Raw genomic sequence first — 22,042 nt, forward strand, 5'->3', positions numbered from 1 at the left:
ACTGTACCATCCTGGGGAGTGCAAAGCCACAGTCTCTCAAGTGGATGACAGTGTCCACAGGTTCTGGATGGGGACTGGTGCCCAGAGTGCTTCGTGCAGCCCTGCCCGACACAGATGCGGCACTGCCCCTTCCGCCAATGGGCCAGCGGTGCTTGAGATGAAGGGCCCAGTTCAGCGGTGCTTGAGATGAAGGGCCCTGTTCAGCAATGCTTGAGACGGCGGTGCCCAGCGGAGCGGTGCTTGAGACAGCGGTGCCCAGTGCAGCGGTGCTCGAGATGAAAGGCCCAGTGCAGCAGTGCTTGAGACGGCGGTGCCCAGCGGAGCGGTGCTTGAGATGAAGGGCCCAGTGCAGCGGTGCTTGAGATGAAGGGCCCAGTGCAGCGGTGCTTGAGACGGCGGTGCCCAGCGGAGCGGTGCTTGAGATGAAGGGCCCTGTTCAGCGGTGCTTGAGACGGCGGTGCCCAGCGGAGCGGTGCTTGAGACGGCGGTGCCCTGTTCAGCGGTGCTTGAGACGGCGGTGCCCAGCGGAGCAGTGCTTGAGATGAAGGGCCCAGTGCAGCGGTGCTTGAGATGGCGGTGCCCGGCGGTGCCCAGCGGAGCGGTGCTTGAGACGGCGGTGCCCTGTTCAGCAGTGCTTGAGATGAAGGGCCCAGTGCAGCGGTGCTTGAGATGAAGGGCCCAGTGCAGCGGTGCTTGAGACGGCGGTGCCCAGCGGAGCGGTGCTTGAGATGAAGGGCCCATGTCAGCGGTGCTTGAGATGAAGGGCCCAGTGCAGCAGTGTTTGAGATGAAGGGCCCTGTTCAGCGGTGCTTGAGACGGCGGTGCCCTGTTCAGCGGTGCTTGAGACAGCGGTGCCCAGCGGAGCGGTGCTTGAGTGAAAGGTCCCAGTTCAGCGGTGCTTGAGATGAGTGTCCAGTGCAGCGGTTTCGGCCCAGGCATGGATGTCACTCGCCACCTGACATGTGGCTGGCGGGGCCTTCCTGCCCATCTGTCTGTTGGCTTGCGGGGCCCTCCTGGCCTGCCGTTCCGGGCCTCTGGGTGTCCTCCTGCACACCTGGGATGGGGCTGGTGGGGCCCTCCTTGGCAGCTGGCCTGCTGCCAGACTTGTCGGCCGTGCTGCCCTTCCTACCCTTCCATGGTCGTCTGTGGCCCTTTCCCACCTTTGGCGGTGTGCTCCAGCCGGAGCCAGGGTAGGGATTTTGGTCCCTGGTGTCCTTGGCCTCTCGCGCCGGGCACTAGTAATCTTTGGGTGTTTTTCCAGGGGTGGGCTGGCCGTGCCTTGGCTCCTAGCAGAACTAGTTGCCCTCGAGGGTGCGGAACTCCACAGTCCTTGGACAACAGTCTTGATAGGTCCTGGTTTGGTGGTGGCTGAGGTGCTGATTGCAGTCTTATTCGATGGACGGGGTGGGGGAGTTCTGGAAAGAGGTCAAGTTTGGAAAGGAAAATCAATTTGGAAAGAGAGGGATGGCTAGGTGTAGTGGGTATGGGAGTGGAGGAAGAGAATGTGTGAAGTCTGGTATCTTTGGGTGCAGGTGCTTGGGATGGAGGCTGTCGTGAGGTGGATGGCTGTTGGGTGGGTGGCTGCCTGCATTTGTGTGGTTTGGAAGAGGGGGTGACAGACACACTGGGAGAGGACATAGGGGAGGTGTAAATGGTAGTGGGGGTGGTGACTGCACGTGTGCGGAGTGTTCTGGTGGGTGTGCTGGTGATGGACGTAGTGGCTGAAGATGTTGAGCATGCAACTGTGAGTGGAGACGTCACAGGGAGGGAGGAGGGAGACGAGGAAGAGGGGGACACAGTGGAGGCAGTGGGTGTTGGTGTGTCTGCATGTGGATGTTGCTTGTGTGAATGCTTGTGTGATGTGTGGTGCTTATGTCTGGATGAGCTTCCCTTGGGTGTTGAGGTGTGTGCAGGCTGGTCTGTAGGTGTGTCTGGGATAGGCAGAGGTACAGGGGATTGGGTCTGGGTGGAGGAAGTTGGAGGGGGGAGGCTAGAGACAGGGACAATTGCTGCCGTCAGTGCTGAGGCCAGATCATTGAACGATCGCTGATGGGCAGCCTGACCCGAATGAATGCCCTCCAGGTATGCATTACTCCGGTGCACCTCCCTTTCTACACCCTGGACGGCATTCAAAAGGGTAGACTGCCCAACAATGATGGCCTCCTCACTGAGGGCAGCAGGGTTGACAGGGGCAGGGCCTGAGGTGCCTGGGGCGAAGGAGATGCCCCCCTTCCTGCGTGAGCGGGCACGGGGCAAACGCTGAGGGGCTGCTGGGAGGGCGGTGCTGGTGCACTGGGTGGCGGCTGTACCTGTGTTGCGGGGGCACGGATGTTGCCGCCACCACAAGGGAGCTCCCTTCAGAGGACGAGTCACTGCCACTGACATCAGCACGAGTCCCCGCTGTGGAGCTCCCCTCGCCCTCCGTCCCACTGGTGTACTCAGAGTCCATTGCATGGCCCTCCAGGGCCATGTGGGATGCAGCTCCCTCGTGCTCCGATGCCACTTCTCCTCCGCCTGATGATGCTAATGCACACATGAACAGGAAGACCACAAAAAAGGGGGGGGAGAAAGAAAGACATGTTGAGTGCATGCATAGGCGACACCGTTGGCGGAGAGGACAGACACAGAAGCCCCCTGCACTACGCTGCTCACTTGGGGTCCACTACTCAATCAGTGGGACATGGCCTACAAGCCTATGGACAACTGCACACATAGATGACACAGGGCCATGAATAGCTGTACTTGGCACCCTACAGAGGTGAGGGGCGGGGGCACAGGGTCATGCCTTACGGAGGGGCCTAGCCTGCAGAAATCGCCCTGGCCTAGGGATACCCACAGCCCACCTCCCCCACCCAGACACCTCCACTGCGCGCAAAGTCACCCCCTTGTGTCTGCTGTGATGTCCTCACGCGCCCATCCAAATCGGGGTAGGCCACCGCCAGGATCCGGGACTTCAGGGGGGTCAATTGATGACTGGCACCCCTCCTACATTGGGAGGCCATCCCCAGCAGAGCCTCCGCCGTCTTCCTGCTCCCGCGTCGGATGTCCTCCCACCTCTTCCGGCAGTGGGTGCCCCGTCTGTTGTGGACCCCCAGGGTCCGGACGTCCTTGGCGATGGCACGCCAAATAGCGATTTTCTGGTGGGCGCTGACCTATGTGACATGTACAGGGGGAGAAAAAAAATCATCACCTTCTGCATGCTTGATGTGAGTGGCCCCCCATCCCCACCCTTGCCATGTGGCCAATGCTCTCATCTGTCGTCTGATGCATGCCTCAATCGCTCCCCTCCCCACCATCTTTCATCCACCCGACTCAACCCAGGCATTGCCCACAAAGCATGGTCCCAGTGTACTTACCTGTTGGTCTGGAGGACCGTAGAGTAGCGCATACTGGGCGAGGACACCATCCACAAGTTTTCCAATTCTTCAGAAGTGAAGGCAGGGGTCCTTTCCCCAGTCGCAGCAACCATTGTCTCTTCCAGACCGAGGTCACAGCAGCACTTGCAGTGTAGGTCCTCTCCTGTGGAAGATCAGGTATCGAGTGATTAAGTAGATAGAAAATGGCGGTCACGCCCGCGGCAGTGCGTACCGCGGCGGTACGTACCGCGACCGCCGGCGCACATCGTCATTGGCTCGTGAAACCCATAGGGTTCTATGTTAACCAATGCGGCTTTGCGCCGTGGTCGCCTACCGCCACGGTGTGCCACGCCAGCGCATTGACCTCACATCCCAATGTCACACTTCACAGGTCAGGCAGCCGCCATTTCAAGGGCCCACATGGTTTAAGTTCTACTGCGTCACACATACCTAGGCCTTTCCTCAACACTCATACAAACCATTCAATGCATAGTGAATCGTGTTGTGTGCAAGCTGTGGGAACGTACCTGTGGGTTGATTGACTCTGTGCTCACTGTTGTCCTTCCTAGGCACCGTCCGCTGGGCAATGCGAGGAGATGGAGGAATCTTCCCGTGTACAGACCGCTGGTGGACCTGTCGACAATGGAGGAACGACATGTCATTCTGACATACAGGCTTGACCGAGCCACTATACATGAACTGTGTGCCCAGCTGGAGGCAGACCTGATGTCACCCATCCGCCAACCCACAGGGATCCCCCCTCTAGTACAGGTGCTGTCAGTACTGCATTTCTTAGCAAGTGGGTCATTTCAAACAACAGTGGCAATATCATCAGGGATGTCTCAACCTATGTTTTCCAAGGTGTTGTCCAGAGTGTTGTCTGCCCTGCTGAAACACATGCGGAGCTACATCGTATTCCCTGAGGTGGGGGATTTGCCTACAGTGAAGGGTGATTTCTATGCCCTTCGACATATCCCCAACATCATTGGTGCCATTGATGGGACACATGTTGCTTTGGTCCCCCCCAGCAGGAGTGAACAGGTGTACAGGAACAGGAAAAGTTATAATTCGATGAATGTACAGATGGTCTGTTTGGCAGACCAGTACATCTCCCATGTTAATGCCAAGTTCCCTGGGTCAGTGCATGACGCCTACATCCTGCGGAATAGCAGCATCCTGTATGTCATGGGTCAACTCCAGAGGCACCGGGTGTGGCTATTAGGGGACTCTGGTTACCCCACCCTGTCCTGGCTACTGACCCCAGTGAGGAATCCCAGGACCAGGGCAGAGGAACGCTACAATGAGGCCCATGGGCGGACTAGGAGGGTGATCGAACGCACCTTTGGCCTCCTGAAGGCCAGGTTTAGGTGCCTCCATATGACAGGTGGATCCCTAATGTACTCACCAAAGAAGGTGTGCCAGATCATCGTGGCCTGCTGTATGCTTCACAACCTGGCTTTGCGCCGCCAGGTACCTTTTCTGCAGGAGGATGGTCCAGATGGTGGTGTTGTAGCAGCTGTGGAGCCTGTGGAGAGTGAAGAAGAGGAAGCCGAAGAGGACGACATAGACAACAGGAACACAGTAATAGAGCAATATTTTCAGTGACACACAGGTAAGAGTACACACCGGCATATTACATTTACTTAAAGACTCCTACCTCTCTACTGTCTGACTTTTTCCCCCAGTGTATGGTAACTGTGTTGTGACTTTCCCTTCCGTTTTCAGAGCTGTGGGCCCCACTGCGTGACATCTGCTTTGTTTCCCCGTGGACTACAGCTGTGTGACAGCGGTTTGTTGACATCACAATGTGAATAACAATTTTGGCACTGTCATGTCTAATACATTTGTTAAAATCACAGACAGACTCCAGATTGTTTATGTGCAATAAGTGTGTTTATTCAAGTGCTCTAATTTTGATGGGTGGTTGCAAATCGGTGAGGGGTGATGGTGGAGGATTGTCCATGGCAGAGTCCAGACTATCAGCATTGTCCAAATGCCTGTAGGAAGTGGAGCAGGGGCAGTTTAATGTTGGACAGGGTGACAATGTGGGACAGTGGGATGACAATCAGGGCGGTATCCTTTGCTGGCTGGGGTCTTGACATGTTACTCTGTCTTCTTCCTGGATCTCAGGGCCCGCTTGCGGGGTGGTTCTCCTTCTGCAGGGGGTGGGGTTCTGGTGGCCTGTTGGTCTTGTGTCGGGGCCTCCTGTCCACTAGCGCCGGCGGAGGTGGTAGCCAGTTCTTGGTCCATGCTAGTGTCAGGGGCCCTTTGAGGTGCCACAGTGGTCCGCAATGTGGTGATTAACTCATTCAGGGCCACTACGATGGTAACCATGGCGGAACTGATGTTTCTTAGTTCCTCCCTGAACCCCATATACTGTTGCTCCTGCAGAAGCTGGATTTCCTGAAACCTGGCCAGGACCGCCGCCATCGTCTCCTGGGAGCGGTGGTATGCTCCCATGATGGAGGAGAGGGCCTCGTGGAGAGTGGTTTCCCTTGGCCTGTCACACAGCAGCCCTCCCAGTTCCCCTGTTTTCCTGGGCCTCCGTCCCCTGGACCGTGTGCCCACTACCACTGCCCCCAGGTCCCTGTTGTTGTTGGGGGTGGTGGGTTAGCCTGGGTTCCCTGTAGTGGTAGACACACCGCTGATTGACGTGTTCTGGGGACAGAGGTATGGGCCCGCTGGGTGGGTGCTGTGCTGGTGTTTCCAGAGGGGGGAAGGTCTGCTGTGGCCTGTGCCTGTCTGAGGGGAACCGACTGTCCCGAGGTCCCCGATGGACCGGGCTGGTCATCTAGATCCAGGGAGACAGAGCTGCTGTCATCACTGTGGGCCTCTTCTGGGGTGGAGTGGACATTTGTGGACCCTCCTGGCGTTCCGGTCCTGCAGGGGTATAAAAGTATGGTTATTGCTTCTGTGTGTGCCAATGGCGTGCAATGGGTGGGTGCCCGTGTACCCCAGTCCTGGCATTCCTTTGTTGTGACGGTGCTTTGGGGCCGCATGCAGGGCTAAGTTTTGGGATGGGTGGGTTGTGATGGTGAGACATTTGCAAGGGGTAGTTGTGATGGGGGTGAGGGTGAGGGTGGGGGTATGAGTTGGCATGCAGGTGGGGTGGGGGGAATGAAGTACTGAAGATGAGACTTACCAGAGTCCATTCCTTCACCGACTCCTGCGAGGCCCTCAGGATGCAGGATGTTCAAGACTTGCTCCTCCCATGTTGTAAATTCTGGGGGAGGAGGTGGGGGTCCGCCACCAGTCCGCTGTACTGCGATGTTGTGCCTTGATACCATGGAACGCACCTTCCCCCGTAGGTCGTTCCACCGCTTCCTGATGTCGTCCCGATTTCTTGGGTGCTGTCCCACAGCGTTGACCCTGTCGACTATTCTGCTCCATAGCTCCATCTTCCTGGCAATGGTGGTGTGCTGCACCTGTGTCCCGAACAGCTGGGGCTCTACTCGTACGATTTCCTCCACCATGACCCTGAGTTCATCATCTGAGAACCTGGGGTGTCTTTGAGGTGCCATGGGGTGGTGTGGATGATGTGTGGGGTGGAGTGTGTAGTGATAGGTGGGGTGCTATTTAGTGGTGTGTTGTGTGAGGTGCGGGGAAGTTCTGTGGGTATTGGTATTGTGTGCCTGTGGATGCTTGGTAGTTGACTGTGGTGTCTCTCTCTGGCCTTCTCTCAGAATTTCTGGTCGTAGGGGTTTGTGGGTGATGTGGGTGTGTGTTTTATATTATATTGGGTGTGTGGGAGTGGTGTGTGTATGTGTATCAGGTGTGGGTATTTCGAATTGTCCAATGTGGTAGTGTTTTGTACGAGTATGTGTATTTCGACCGCGGCGGTGTGTACCGCCAATAGAATACCGCGGTTGAAAGACCGCCGCGTGGATTCGTGGGTCGTAATGGCATGGGCGTATTTCTGTTGGCGTGACGGTGGAGGTTTGGTCATCGCCAGTTTATCGCTGACCTTTGGTGTGGCAGACTTTTGTGGATGTCGGTATTTTGGCGGTTTGCCTGTTGTGGGTCAGAATGACTGTGGCGGTTTACCGCGGCGGTGTTATGGCGGTCTTCTGTCTGGCGGTAAGCGCCTTTTACTGCCGAGGTCGTAATGACCACCTCTGCCTTGCTCTGCTGAGTTCCGGGGGCGGGCGTAGTTACTCTGTTGCGTCTGTTCATGTTGCATTTTATGTCAAATGCAATGTGGAGTACATTTTTGCATTCAAAATTGTGCACGAACAGCACCATGTGGTTCGCATGTGCATGACCATCTTATTTTTTCTCTGTTTATGGTGCTGGGCCTGTTTTATTCATCCCTAAATAATATTTTTAATCCTACACCGTCTCTTTAATTTACCCCTAATTTTTATTATTTCTATTAGTGTGTATTTTTATCTCTATATATTATTCGTATTTTTTTCATTTTTTCAGGCTTTTTGTGAATTTTTGTGTTTTAGTTTATTTTTCCCTTTACTTCCATAGTTATTTCTTCCTTCCTTCTCCTGTTTCTTTTCCCCACCACTCAGCGCTATGGCAGAGCAAGACAGTGCCCGCGACCAGGGCAGTGGCTGCTCCATCCTCCTACTTTGTGAGCCGCAGCGACGCCACGGGGTGCAACCCCAGCCATCTTCTGTGAGTTGGACGCACCACCCAGGTCCAGCATACCACCCAGCAGCTGATGCATCACTGGGAAGATATCATCGACCATGAGCAGGCCCTGCTTAACCTACAAAGCATAGAGATTCCAGGGCTCAGTGAGTATTGCTTACATTATCGTATTTGTGCCCTTCAATGCTAATTTTTGTTCCGAATAGCATGCTGCTCACACTCAGAGGTAATTTATGTTTAAGTCACGTTAAGGATAGTATGAGATTCAGTTGGAGCTAGGCAGGTGCTCGGCGCTACCTCATTGTACTCATTGGTGTTTACTTTAGCTGAACATTTAAGAAGCCATTACAATGCTGATACCTCTGTCCTTCTGTCACCATACTGAATTAGTGATATCAGAGCGTTAGCATTCTCTATGACTTTATTGTTGAGAAGGCTTTCTTTTTCTTGCTCATGCTCTAACAGTTAACAAGAGAGTGGTCTTGTCATGTACTACTATCCCCTCAACCCTCAATGTTGTACTGTGTAATTCATTTGTATAGTTTACCAGTAGTTCCCATGACAGTGCATCATGGCTGGAAAGTGTGAGGTCCCATTGCATTTGCCAACCAATTCCATGTCTTTCCTTGACTATTATTATTAGGGGTGGGCGAAAAATTCTGCTCTGCCAATGGAGTTTGCAGCGTTTTCTTTACTCTGCAATTTGTGCTCTGCATGGAGTTTCAATAAAACTCCACAAAGTGATGTGGAGTGTAGTTTTTTTCTCATGTGGCTTGCCAATGTTAAGTTGGTGAGCGAGTGAAATTGCTAAGTTGGTGAGCAAAATTTCTGAATGTGAGCAGTTGCGGCAGGTCACAACTGCTCGCTTTCAGAAACCTGCAACTTGCAAGGAGGAAGATGTTGCTTGAGTAGAAAATCTACTCGAGCAGCAGAAACATGTTACCACCCTCTAGTGCTCCATGTGATGCCATTCGTGCTAATTTTACAGCACAGGAGAAACTCCTGGCACTGAAAATCAGTGTGAACAGAGCATTTTACCCAAACTCCGTCGCTCGCTGAACTTTACGCAGCAAAGTGGAGTTTTTTGGAACTTCATAGAGTTCTGCATAGCAGAACTCAGCAAACTTCACCCAGGCCTAATTATAATTCCATCCCTCCATTGAGCTTTAATAATTTAGACTCATCATCATTATAGGCTATATAGCTCCGTCCCTCCCATTACGAAAGGTTTTTGGTTGGCTTGACTACTTTGCTTTTCTAATATTGTGAACCAACAAAATGCCCGGAGTTATTATTTGATAGACGATACTGCAGGGGTAACCAAACTGTAGTGATGTATTGCAGTTGCATGTTTTGATGAAAAAAATTAAGCATCTGAAAAATGTATGTTTTTTTCTAACCACACAGAGTGCGGCCTGCTCAGGTTCCAATGCAGGAGCAGAAGGAGTAAGGGGAGAAGCAGTGGCAGGGATGGGCAGTGATAAGTCACATTCCTTGCTAATTGACAATTACTATTATACTCAGTAGTACCGTGACTCGTGATTGTGAACCCCTCGCTTTAACAGCTAAAGCAGTGGTTAAGTTCTGGCCTCTTCTATTTGTAACTCAGAAAAAGCTCATATAATGTACGCTAAAAATGATGGGTTGATGGAAACGGGAAAGAACTGAATGTTAAAAGAAAGGATGGGTAAAATGAGTGAAAGGAAAGGATGTGTGGGTGGGTCGGTGAAAGAATGCGGTGGTGAGCATTGGGTAAATGGATGTTTGGGTGAAAGGAAGATTGAAAGAAAGGGTGGCTACTGAATGGATGGATAATGGTTTGGAAAATTTGGTGAAAGACTGGATAAGAGAAAGTAAAACTTAAATTATTGTGGCCATGGGTGAATAGTAGGGATAACGAAAGGATGATTGAATAATTGCTTGGATGAATAAACAAGGAAGCTCTTCTCGAGAGGGGCATGCTGCTCGTCTACTTCACTTACTTTGATTTATGGTTGGTTATCAAAGCTATCGTGCAAAGTGTGGAGCATTTTAATTTTAGGTCTTCTAATTCCTTGACTTACTGTATTTGTTAAGCGAGGCAGATATGTATCTAACCCATCTTCATTCATCAACCCCCTTCCTACCCATGGCATTTTGCCACCCATAACCGAAAAAGTGCAGTATGGTTCAATTTGTGATTTCAGTATTGCTTGTGCAATGTGTGTCCATTTCAGTTAATGGTATGTTTTCCTTTCACAGGTCACCTCTCTTTGTCCTTCACTCCTTTATTCTTACCTAAAATCTTCCATTCCAGCCTATCAACAAAATTGTGAAATCCATTTTTGGTGTGTGACACATTTTATGGCCATGTAAAGTATTTCCAAAATATATTTTATGGTTTCCCATTGCAGATTTATTTTACAACTGTTCCCTTTAGACTTTCATCTATTACAGTGACTGAATAAGCTAAAACTTAGGCACATGATGAATCGATAATCATTGACAACCCTCTATTCTATAGCAAAATCTCTACCTACCCACCTAATCCTTTTGCCTTACAGTCGAGTATGTCAATTTTCCTTTCTTTACTGCCCAGAAAATTAATTTGTTGGAAATAATTTGGGGTGGTGGGCAAGGCCAGTGAATAAAGTGGAACTAGCAAGTGCTTGATTTGACTTAACGTTTGGCATGAGGGATAGTCTATGATAACTGTGCCAAATACAATGTATATAGCCTGTTCATTTCCCTGTAGTGCAGTGCATCGCTTTTCTCACCATCTACTTACCGCAAACAGGACAATATAACTGCCTTCAATACGAGACGTAGTATCTTATTTATTTATTATTCAGCTACCTCTTTGGAGACAGGGTAGAAACTAAGTGAAAGGCCTTTGAGAAAGAGCTTGGCTATTGGAATTAAAGATAGATAATTGTCAACTACAGCTGCCCTAGCTGCAGATAGTAGTGCTGACTAGCATGGCTCAATTATTTTGGCACAACAACTTGAACTCCATAGCTCATAATGCCTTACTCATTAATGAGAGGTAATTTGTGTATATTTTTCCAGTGAAAGTGTCCGACTAGTTACTAGAAAAGCCGTTAAAATAAAAAAAAATCAAATCAATGTTTTTTTTTTTTTAATCTGGTGTTATTCTGCCTTAATTATTTTCTACCATATAGTCAGTGCTTTTTTTGTGAGGCATGTGTGGGTAAAGAAATAAAACTGTCCCTGTGCCTCTCCTAATCATGATAACATCACATTCCAATGGCCCTAGAGGACCAGCATTCTACTGCTACTGTGCCACCTACTACTTTATTTTAAAGAAGTGTTTGTTCAGAGCAATGTTTTCAATTTGTCTTTTTTATTTGAGTTATTCTCAATAAAGCTACTTCTGCTGGTCGACCAGCACCACCCACCAGGCAGGAGATAGCAGTCCATCTGTGGTGGGAAAGACTGACAATCACCCAGGCCGAAATACCAGGGGCTGGTGGTCATGGAAGATGAAGAGGCAACATTTGCTGCCTCAGCCCCAGGACCCTGTTTATCAGCAGCACATCAGCCCCAGTCTTCAGGCTCACAGCCATCACATCACTTGTGTCACTGCCAGCTGTCAGGAGCACTAACTGCACCTCCTGCCACCCCTTCCTGCTCTGGCAGGGCATTATTCTAGTGTATCCTGCAGCAGATAGACCGTATGGTGAGCCGGATCATCAGGATAGAGCAAACTCTTAATCAGCTCTGGGCCCAAACAGACAATGCCTTCTTCTGAGCCCTTTTTATTATTATTGTTTTGGTGGGAGGGACTTCTTGTGGGTGTAGAGGGTGGGGAGGGAATTAGGACCAGGTTTCACTTTGGACTTTCACTTGACTTTTTCGGGACAGGACTATTTATTTGGGGAGATGGATGGTCCTATTGTGGGTGGAAAGTTTCCTATTTGTTAAAAATAAAAGGCTAAATGTATTTCACTTCATTTATGCCATTTTTCTTTTTTTTGTTGTTTTAGTTTGCACTGCTCACTTTTATTGTAGCCTGTTTTTTAAAGCTGCTAAAAAAGTGTATGTCATTCACTTACACCCTTGCTCTACTGCCCTTTGTACCTATTGTCTATTTTGTCTACAAAAACCTAGATACAGACAAACAACATATTCTTCGGTAAAGTTAATTACTAACTAAACAAGTTCACTTAAATCCATTGTTCTTCTCTCACCTGAATAGATGAAGCAAGGACTGATATGTCAGTCTTCTTACTGCAGGGTTTTCCCAAAGTGGCATCTTAACTTAAGGAAGGGGTAGTAGTAGCAGCAGGCTAGCGCTAACAGGCAAGACACAAGGTGCCACTCCAACCTATGCAAACTCTTACTGCAGGATTAATCAAAGGGTTATGGATCACTGTTGACTAAACTGAAAGAAAACAGAGAGTTAATTGGTGATATATCATATCATAACTTTAGGAAGACTGAGAACAGACTGCCACAATGACAGTATTTGACACACAACAAAGAAGTCCTGATTTGATGATAGAAACTAGCAATATCAACTTCTTCTGAGCAATGGGTAGCTAGTATTTAAAAACCCAACTTAGGTAATGACATCTTTGAGTCAGGAGAAGTGAGCTCAGAGCCAGAAGTGGTTAGACAAGGTTAAGCATTTAAACACCACACAAGGCATGAATGATTATGTTGATATGGCCAGTGTGGAAGGACATCCAGTGAGTTTGTGCCACATTCACCACATCTGCCCCAGCAAGTGTATGATCAAATTATGGTATAAAATTAAGTCACAACTCAATAAATCACACATCCCAGACAAAGAGGTTTAGGGGCTTAATGAATGGATGGGAAAGGGAATATATGGAAAAGTGTGATAAATACAAACACTACACAAAAGAAACCATGAAAGTATTCATCGGGGTGCTGAGCAGCACACTTTCATCAATCTGTTGTGGAAGGGGTCATTGAAGAGTTAAGTATGACACAGCTCAGTTAAATTCATTGCCCCAGAGAGACCCAAGATGGTATATCTCTAAATGTTCTGTCTTCTAGGTTTGAAAATTACAAATTATGGAGGATTGAAGTTAACCCACCCAGTTCTAAAAATTACGATTGTTAAAAGGAAAATTATGCAGTATTGTCAAATTGGGCGGTGCATCTCCATTCTTCTTGGAATGTCTGCCACTTTTGGGTGCCTGACTGAACCTCTCCGGTAGGTAAGCTAGAGTGTTGAGCTTTCAACAAGTATTTTTTGTGTAGGAGATGACTATGAGAAGGCCTGCTTATTGAAATACAGTACCTGTGTTACAGAGTAAAGGAGAAGGACAAAAGGAAGCAAGGTAAGCTTCATGAGAAGTCAGAAGTATACCAAGAAGGCTCAGAATCAGGGCAAGAACATAAAATGAGTTTCACATTTGACCCAGCAATAGAGCAAACACACACTCAGCAGCATTTCCCAAATCAACGCACCTCGCTCCAGTCCACAGAGCTGAGTGAGTACTAGGCCTCTGAGTTTCGCATTCATCATGGTTTTTCTTTGAAGTTAAAAACTTTCTCCTTCTAGCTTTTGAGGTAGTCTGACTCTGAGTCCCTTCATCCTCCTCCTCTTTCCGTCTGAGTAACTTCATCCCAGTCACAAACCGAATGAGGCAAAAGTGTGGTGCACTGCTGTTGAAGAACAAATAAAGAAAGAGAATTTGAGTATTGTAGGTTTGTGTTTGTTAGCTGAAGTGGCTGGTCTGTTTTCTGAGGAACCATAAAAAAGGAGTGGACCCTGCAGGTAAATTTCACCACATTTGAAAGGCCAATCACTACTAAGAGAAAAATGAATACCCATCAGCCCCCAAACATTGCAAATCATCAAAATCAAGTTTACAAATTTGTTGAACTCCCTCAGTGTCAGCCACCATATGCATCATCAATCATCACTCACAGTCCCTCAATATATCACCACTCATTCATGCAATAGTTAGAAGTTACCTCTCCCAATCCAATACAGTGTTTGATTCATACAAAATAGTATTCCTCTTTGATAGTAGCAACATATTGGAATTTGACATTGACACAGGCAGTCTTTTACTCAGTGATCTTCCTGGGCAGCCCTGCTAGATGAAATGTTCAAAGGATAGGCAGTGGCATGAGTGAGAGGCAGGATTTGGCTCCAATGTCCTGAAGGGAAAGTAGGGGCTTTTTCACTGCAAACAGGCCCATCCACTTTTTTTTGCAAAGATAGATAGAAAGAAAGAAGTTCAAAGAGAAATACTTAAAACATTCTATGGTGACATTGGCATACTCAGAATGTGACGTAGAGCTCATCCTCAGACTCAGGTGGTTCACCCAGAAGTTGGTCGGCAAACACACTTGATTCTGACCAATCACCTTTGTCTTCATCCTGTGGCATTTTGGGAACAATGTAATCAGGTGGTATAAAATGCTGGTTTATTTGGATCATGGTTAATCTCTCCACGCTTTGAGGCAAGAGACTGGTCCTCTCACTGCAACAACTGCGCCAGCTATACTGAACACATGTTCAGCAGGCATAGCCAGCTGAGGTCTGGCTATTTGTGCATCTTCCCACACCAATACACCAATGGTGTTTGATCCACATATACCTCTTTTGAGTCATCCAGATACTCCTGGATCATCCCCTGAAGTGTAACTGATGCTGCCACTTGCTCAACCTCTTTTTCATTTACCTCTGAACTGGAGTGAAGACATGCTACTTGAAACCAAGCCGATGCAGAGGTTGGGTCTCATTCTTTTGATGCTGTTGTTGCCGGTGTTCTTGTTGCTCTTGTTGGCTGCTGGGAGACAAGACTGCCCCCTTTGGAAATTGAAGGCTGCACCCCAGAACTGCAGAATGGACTTCCCAGGACATCCAGCCATTCTTCTTCCAGTTCTCCGGCTTGCTGAACTATCAAACTCTTGTATTTTGAAACATCTCCTTCAGAAAAAGGAATGAAAGAGGAAATCATTTTTTTGCAGCGTGGATAAAGTAGAATGGCACAGATGTACTCTTTGGACGAGATAATCATTTTGCACCCTTGTATTACAAGTAAAGCAACAGTTTAGGCTCTCAACCAAGGCATGCGCTTCTGGATTTTCATTCACACCTCCGAGTATGAACCTTTCAGGCACCTTCTTTAGCTGGTCCTGTAGCAGATGCAACAACAGGATAGCTGGGCCAATTGTGCCCCATTTGTCTGCATCAATGGTCATAGCTTTCCCAATTGCACCCCCTCCTCTTAGAATAGCATAGTCATTGATCTATCTGTACTTCTCAAACAGACATTGCAGCACATAATAGGTTGCGTTCTAATGTGTTGGTTCCTCCTGTTTCAGGGCTTTAGCTGTATTCTGTTACCATGCAGAATAATCCACAAATGTTTACGAGCTTTAAAAGAATGGTTGAAATGAGTGCATATTTGTCTGCAGGTGGTCAGTATGTTGCTGACTATGTCTTCGTTTTTAAGAAAGTTTTGCACAACCAGGTTGATGCAGTGCGCCAAAAGATAGCACCCTGAAATGACCACCGTCTGCCGTGGCCTTGACTATGTTACTGCCATTGTCCCTGGCAAGAAATCCAATTTGGGGACTTCTGGGTCGCAGTCATTCAGATAACTTACTATTGAATTTGTCCAAGACGTTTGCAGCTGTTTATGATTTCTCCATGGCGAACATAGATACTGTTGCATGCCACCAAATGCTCTTAAAAATTTCTTCAGGGCCAAGATCTGTCTACAACTTTTGCTTTACTCCCACAAAAGAGATCCAGTGTGCAATGATGAACACAAAATTAGCAGCCAGACAACTGGTTCACATGTCTGTCATCAGGTGCACAGTGTGGATAACACTTTGCTGCAAAGCTTGTCAAAACAATTGCTGTCCATCACAATGCATTGCTGGAACAGCAACTCCACACCTGGAATCTTCAATTTCAGACAGATTGCGGCCACTAACTCTAAGAATCCCACTCCTTCCACAAAAGAAAAAGGGAGGAGGTCCAGTGCTAAAATTATTGCCAGATTCCCATTGCACAAATGTGCCACTGGATGGTTTCGATCATAGGTCACCTCCTGCCTAAACATGCCCATAATAGTAGAGTGGATTTTCTTATTTTGTGGGGCCAATGACGCATGTGACTTTTGAGCTGTAGGTGGTAATAGACTCAATGTGTGACATCTCCATCTGACTTAGAGTTTTCATGTGCCATTGGGAGGTCGCTGATGTGGGTGATTCAGGTGCACTGCTGGGGACAGTGCTTTTTGCATGAGGATGTCACCTTCCACTGTGATTTAACCAGTTGTATGTGATATTTCCCGGCTCTCCTCACTTCATCACTGCAACCATGTTCAGCAATGTTTTACGGTGCTCCTCCCACCAGATTGCATTATGTTTTCCATTTGGGTCATGTGGCCTCCAGTTTCATAATGTGAACCAGGCTTTCCGCGACAAACACTTGTGTGGCAAATGGAGCATATTACAATGTTCTCCTTCTGGTTGTTAATCATAAAAAAATCTCAAACTGGGGAGAAGTACTTTCTTACTGGGCAATGCCTGAAGAATAACTGGAGGTAGGTGGGTATGTCGATTACCTCTTTGCAGTGCATATTTCTACTGAGGTATGGGTTGGTGCAGGTCTCTTTTGGGGCATTACAAATATCAGAGCTGGCGATGCTGCATGTGGCACATCCCCCGGAGCAGGTTGGATAGCAATATCGGACTCCTCTGTGTCAGGTTCCAGAATGACTGGCTTGTTGTCATCATCCTCCTCATCATCATCCCCTTCCATGATTTTAAGGCTTTTCATTTCCCTTGCCTCTCCTGGCATCTCTGCCAGGGTTCACTCCTTGTCCTTATCAACATCCTCAGAAGTGGTGCTTGGAGAATAAGGTGGAGTACTACCCTTCCTTTTTCTTGCTGAATATCTGGGAGTCATTACTTCTAAAAGAGGAGGTTCTTGGTAGGGGTGGGCGTGTGGTTAGCTGGTGGAGTTTGTAATGTTTTTCTCACTCTGCACTCTACGTGGAGCTCTAAAAAACTACACATTGCAGTGCAGAGTGGAGTTTTTTCTCTCTGGTGGCTCGCCAATGTTAAATTAGTGAGTGCATGTGGGAGATATTGCTAAGTTAGTGAGCTCAAGATTTCTGTCTGCCGGTAGAGGCAGGTCACTACCACTCTTGTTGAGGAAGCTGTAGCTTGAGTAGAAAATCAACTTGAGCAGCAGAAAGAAGTTAGCGACCTCTGGTGCTCCACATGATACCATTCACACTGATTGTATAGCACAGGAGAAATTCCTGGTGCTGACAATCAGCACAAACAGCGCGACTTACCCAAAGTCCGCTGCTTGCGATAATCTGCATAGTGTGGCACAGTTTGTTCAGCACTTAGCAGAACAGAACTCCGCAAAATCTGCCAAGGCCTAGTTCTTGCTTGGCAGAAAGCGCAACTGCCTGCTCTGTTCCATCTTTAGGAAGATGTACTATTGCTGGCTGCAGCTGCAGTCCACTTTGCTCTGTTTCCTGAAAATATTGAATACTACATTGTGAAAGCGACAAATTCAATTTATTGTCACTGCTGTTGGATCTGCCATGATTGCAGTGGCCTACCACAATGCTGCCACCACTTCCCACTGTCAGACGTGGTCTTGGGCTTAGGTTATGGTTGTGCTGTTGCTGCAGGAGTCCTGCTCCCAGGTTCCTTCCCGGAGGCCAGATTGGCAGGCACACGTCTCCTGAAAAAGGCTGTGGTTGACACACCACTGGTGGAAAAATGCTTCTTCTCACTGACCACTTTCTTGGATGCAACTTTCTTTGAGGCCATCTTAACCCCTTCTCTGCCAGGCCTTTTCCCCCTCAGGTGCCAAGCCTTTTTGGCTTTTTGGGGAAGTTCCTGCTTAGGTCCTCATAACTTTCTGTCCACATAAGCTACCCACACCAAATTTGTGTCCTTTTTTTCCAACATCCTAGGGATTCTAGAGGTACCCAGACTTTGTGGGTTCCCCTGAAGAAGGCCATGAAATTAGCCAAAATACAGTGAAAATTTCATTTTTTCAAAAAAAGGGCTGCAGAAGAAGGCTTGTGTTTTTTCCCCTGAAAATGACATCAACAAAGGGTTTATGGAGCTAAAATTGCCAGCTTCACAGCTTTCAAGAACAGGCAGACTTGAATCAGAATCCCAATTTTTCAACAGAATTTTGGCATTTTACTGGGACATACCCCATTTTTACGTTTTTTTGTGCTTTTAGCCTTTTTCCAGTCAGTGACAGAAATGGGTGTGAAACCAATGCTGGATCCCAGAAACCTAAACATTTCTAAAAAGTAGACAAAATTCTGAATTCAGAAATGGATACTTAGTGTAGATCCTACAATGGTTTCCTACAGAAAATAACAACTGAAATAAAGAAATATTGAAATTTAGGTGGAAAAAACAGCCATTGTTCTCCACATTTTACTCAGTAACATTTTCCTGCGATGTCGGTTTTTTGAAAGGAATATACCGTTACATCTGCTGGATTCTTCTGGTTGTGGGGATATATAGGGCTTGTAGGTTCAACAAGAATTTTAGGTACCCAGACCCAATAAATGGTGTCTACTGGTTTCTGCCCACGCTGGGGGCAGATCGGACTAATTATATTATGCTGATTACCAAAAAAAAGTCCCTGGTGTCTGGTGGGCATTGCTGCTGCCCGATCGCATTGCGATCAGGCAGCAGAAATGCTTGCAGAGACATGAAAGGAAAGGAAAGGCCTTTTCTTTCATGTCTCTGCTGGCCCCCTCCTCCCGAGCAGAAGAGAAATGCTAAGCATTTCTCTTCCACAATCACGCTGGAAGCATGCTGGGAGGTGACCTCTGATGAGGTCAGCACGCGTTTGCATGCTGATGTCATCAGACGTCACTGGGGGGTGTCGGGGTGGAAGGGGAAGTGATTTCCGTTCCAGCCCTGACCTAGAGGGTTGGGGGTGGCCCTCGGGGGAGCGCTAGAGCTTCCCACGAAGGACGGTATATGGTCGTAATGGTTACGTCCATGGCGCCACACAGGCACAGCCATGGACGTAACCATTACGTCCATGGCGGTAAAGGGGTTAAGCTTTCAGATGGCAGTGACACTAAGATGCACAAGCAAAAGAGTTTAAAGGACTGAAGTAACTTTACAGGCCTTCTCTTTGGTAGTACTACAGTGATGTGACATCTCTTCTCTTGTGCACCTAAAAGCAACTAAGTGAGAAAAACATGTAGTTAGTGAAATGTGGCATTGTTGCAGGTTGAATTAGTGCAGAGAAGTGCAATATTAGTGCAGTTGGTTACTTATGTAATAAATACCAATTGAGCCAAACATTGTAAAGTCAAGCCACACCACCACACCTTAAACTGTAATTTCAAACCAGGCAGCACAACATGCAGTTCTAGCTCTTTGCTTTATCTCCATCTGTTTTAAAGGAGACGCTTGTGGTAGTCAGAGAGCAGTGCAGGGGTAAATGGAATAATCCTTAAAAGACCTATGGCAGCAAGGTGGTCCAGAGAACATGGAATAATCATTCAAAAATGAAGTATGCTGCTGATGTGTCTGCAGTCTACCGCATCTAGGGTGTCCATTAGGAAATGGAATTATTATACACTTAAAGGAACCTAATGCTGTAGCGTGACTGTGTGCCTTTGGTGGATGGATGGATGGAGGAACTGATGAGAGGAACTGATGGATGGAACAAGGCATATCGCTGAATTTCAAAAAATTTAATAAATTAACAAATAAAAAACTATTTTAAAAAACTAAAATTAAAATTAAAATTCAAAACAAGAAATTAGAAAATGTAAATAAAATAAATAAATAAAATTAAAAAATAAAATATAAATGTAAATTAAGCAAACAAGATGATCAAACATTGGAAATTTTTGTATGCAAGTCTTTGGGAAAGACGCACTGGCTGGATGCTCAAAATGGCTACCAGTCACAGGGTCAAACAACAAGAAGGAGAAGGAGGCATGGCAAAAAAAGAGCATATGTAAACCTATGGCAAGGGGACACTGGCTGGATGCACAAAATTCCTGCTAGCCACATGGTCAAACAACAACAAGGAACAAGGAGGCATGGAGAACAAAGAACACATGCACGCCCACAGGCGTAGACTACACAAAATGGCCCCTGATCTTATTGCATGGAGAACAAAGACAAATTGTGGATGATGGCACACACACATTCACCCACACACACAAACACTGGCCATAACGAGGCATGGTTGTAACACTGATGAAAACACTTACATGTATTCAGCAATCTAAAACACAAAAATTAACTGAGGTATAAATATTTCACAACACACATCTTCCTATGCCATCAAATATTACCCCACAATATATACACGTTTTGCAAAAAACACATGAAATGCAAACAATAGCCATCATTTGTTTTGTTTAATTCAATACCATCCCTGCTCTAAATTAAGATTTAAAAACATATACCACTGAAACATTTATTTCATACACTGATGACTACTAGTACTGGCTCCTACTGCTAGATGGCCCTTTGGAAACCTAGGCCACATAGTAAAATAATATTGCAAATGTTGCAAATGCATGGAAAAGGTACTGAACTATACAGCAATTTTACTTTACAAAAGGTGAAAACCCAATGGAATGCAAAATAAATAATGACTAGGCCCATACTTAAACTCCAGGCCACCCACCACTATAACATTTAGAAATAACATTACGAAGAAATACTGGTGCATACCTAAGCAAAAAACCAACACCTTTATACAATATTTTTTTTTACTTACTTGTGTGATTTCACAAAAACAAAGTGCCCGATTATGAGTTTGGCAGACTGGAACACCCGTCCGCTAAACTCCCAGCAGGGTGGTTGCCACCATGCTGGCTACCTCCTGGTTGGCCCCATTAAGACTTTCTCCCTGGGTTGACCAGCAGAAATCAAGGTTTCTGACAGCCAGCACTACGTGAAAGTGGCGGCAGCATTGTGGTCAGCTTGTAATCGAGCCAGTGTCAATGCTGCCAACCGCAGGGGGGCACCAGCACCCTCGTAATGTGCACTGTCTGCACAGGGTGCTGTGCAGGGGTCCCCCTCTTGGCCCATGCACCTGTTTTTCTATAACCTTTCCATGGCAGTGAAAGCACCATGAAAAGACTGTCGGAGAACCAAGATATAATCAGCAGGGTGGCGCTGAGGCTGATTTGTACCTGCACTAGACCGTTGGGCTCTCCAGTCCCAGTGAAGACAGCAGTAGGTTGCCTGGGCTTCCCGGGTCAGTTGGACCACCACAACTGCAATGGTCCAACAGCTACTGTGAGTGTGGCGGTCCAAGAACCGCCACATTCCTAATTAGGCCCAAAGTTTTAAAATCCAAAGCTGAAAAGTGACTACGACAAAGCACTGGGAGAAACCTGCTGGACAGGAACAGGAACTTGGAGTCTCAGGGCACATACTTTATGTTTGAAAAAAAGGCTTCTCACACTAAAAAGTAATTTCAAGGGCCCATTGGAGAAGAAAATCCAGTCAAAAACCTATTTTTGATTAGATTTAGTTGCATCTACAGTACAAAATCTACTCCAGGTTAATTCACTTTTGTGAGCGGGACTGTTTTGGCTGGCATGATGTCCGGAAGCAGCACAATCAAACGCAAAGTCTAGAGCACTTGGCCGGAAACAACACAACCTCTTGGGGTAGCTCACTAGTGGCATTATAGTATTGTGGCTCTCGCTTGTGAGTGCCAAAACCAAATCTAATGCACATAAACAAACTCTGCTCTGTGCTGGAACGAGGAATTTGGGATCTCCGCGTTACTCCACGTATCGCGAAGTGCCCAAATTCTGCAAATTCCTTTGGTGAAGCTAAGTTCTATGTCCGGGTCTAATTGTGATACATAAATATTATGTTCAAAATATTGCTAGAGCAGAAATATCATGTGAATATCATTGTTAAAGATATTTTCTGTTGGTATAGTTTTAGTATAATTGTTATTATTATTTTGCACTATACCTTGTAATTTAAAATGATACATTTACTTTTTTCAGTTAGTAATTTGTAAATCAAGTAGTGGTTTGTTGTTTTTGCAGGGTAAGAGGGAGGGCGTAATTTACATTATAACTAGTTTATTT

The sequence above is a fragment of the Pleurodeles waltl genome, chromosome 5 (assembly GCF_031143425.1).
Source record: "Pleurodeles waltl isolate 20211129_DDA chromosome 5, aPleWal1.hap1.20221129, whole genome shotgun sequence".
Classification (NCBI taxonomy): Eukaryota; Metazoa; Chordata; class Amphibia; order Caudata; family Salamandridae; genus Pleurodeles; species Pleurodeles waltl.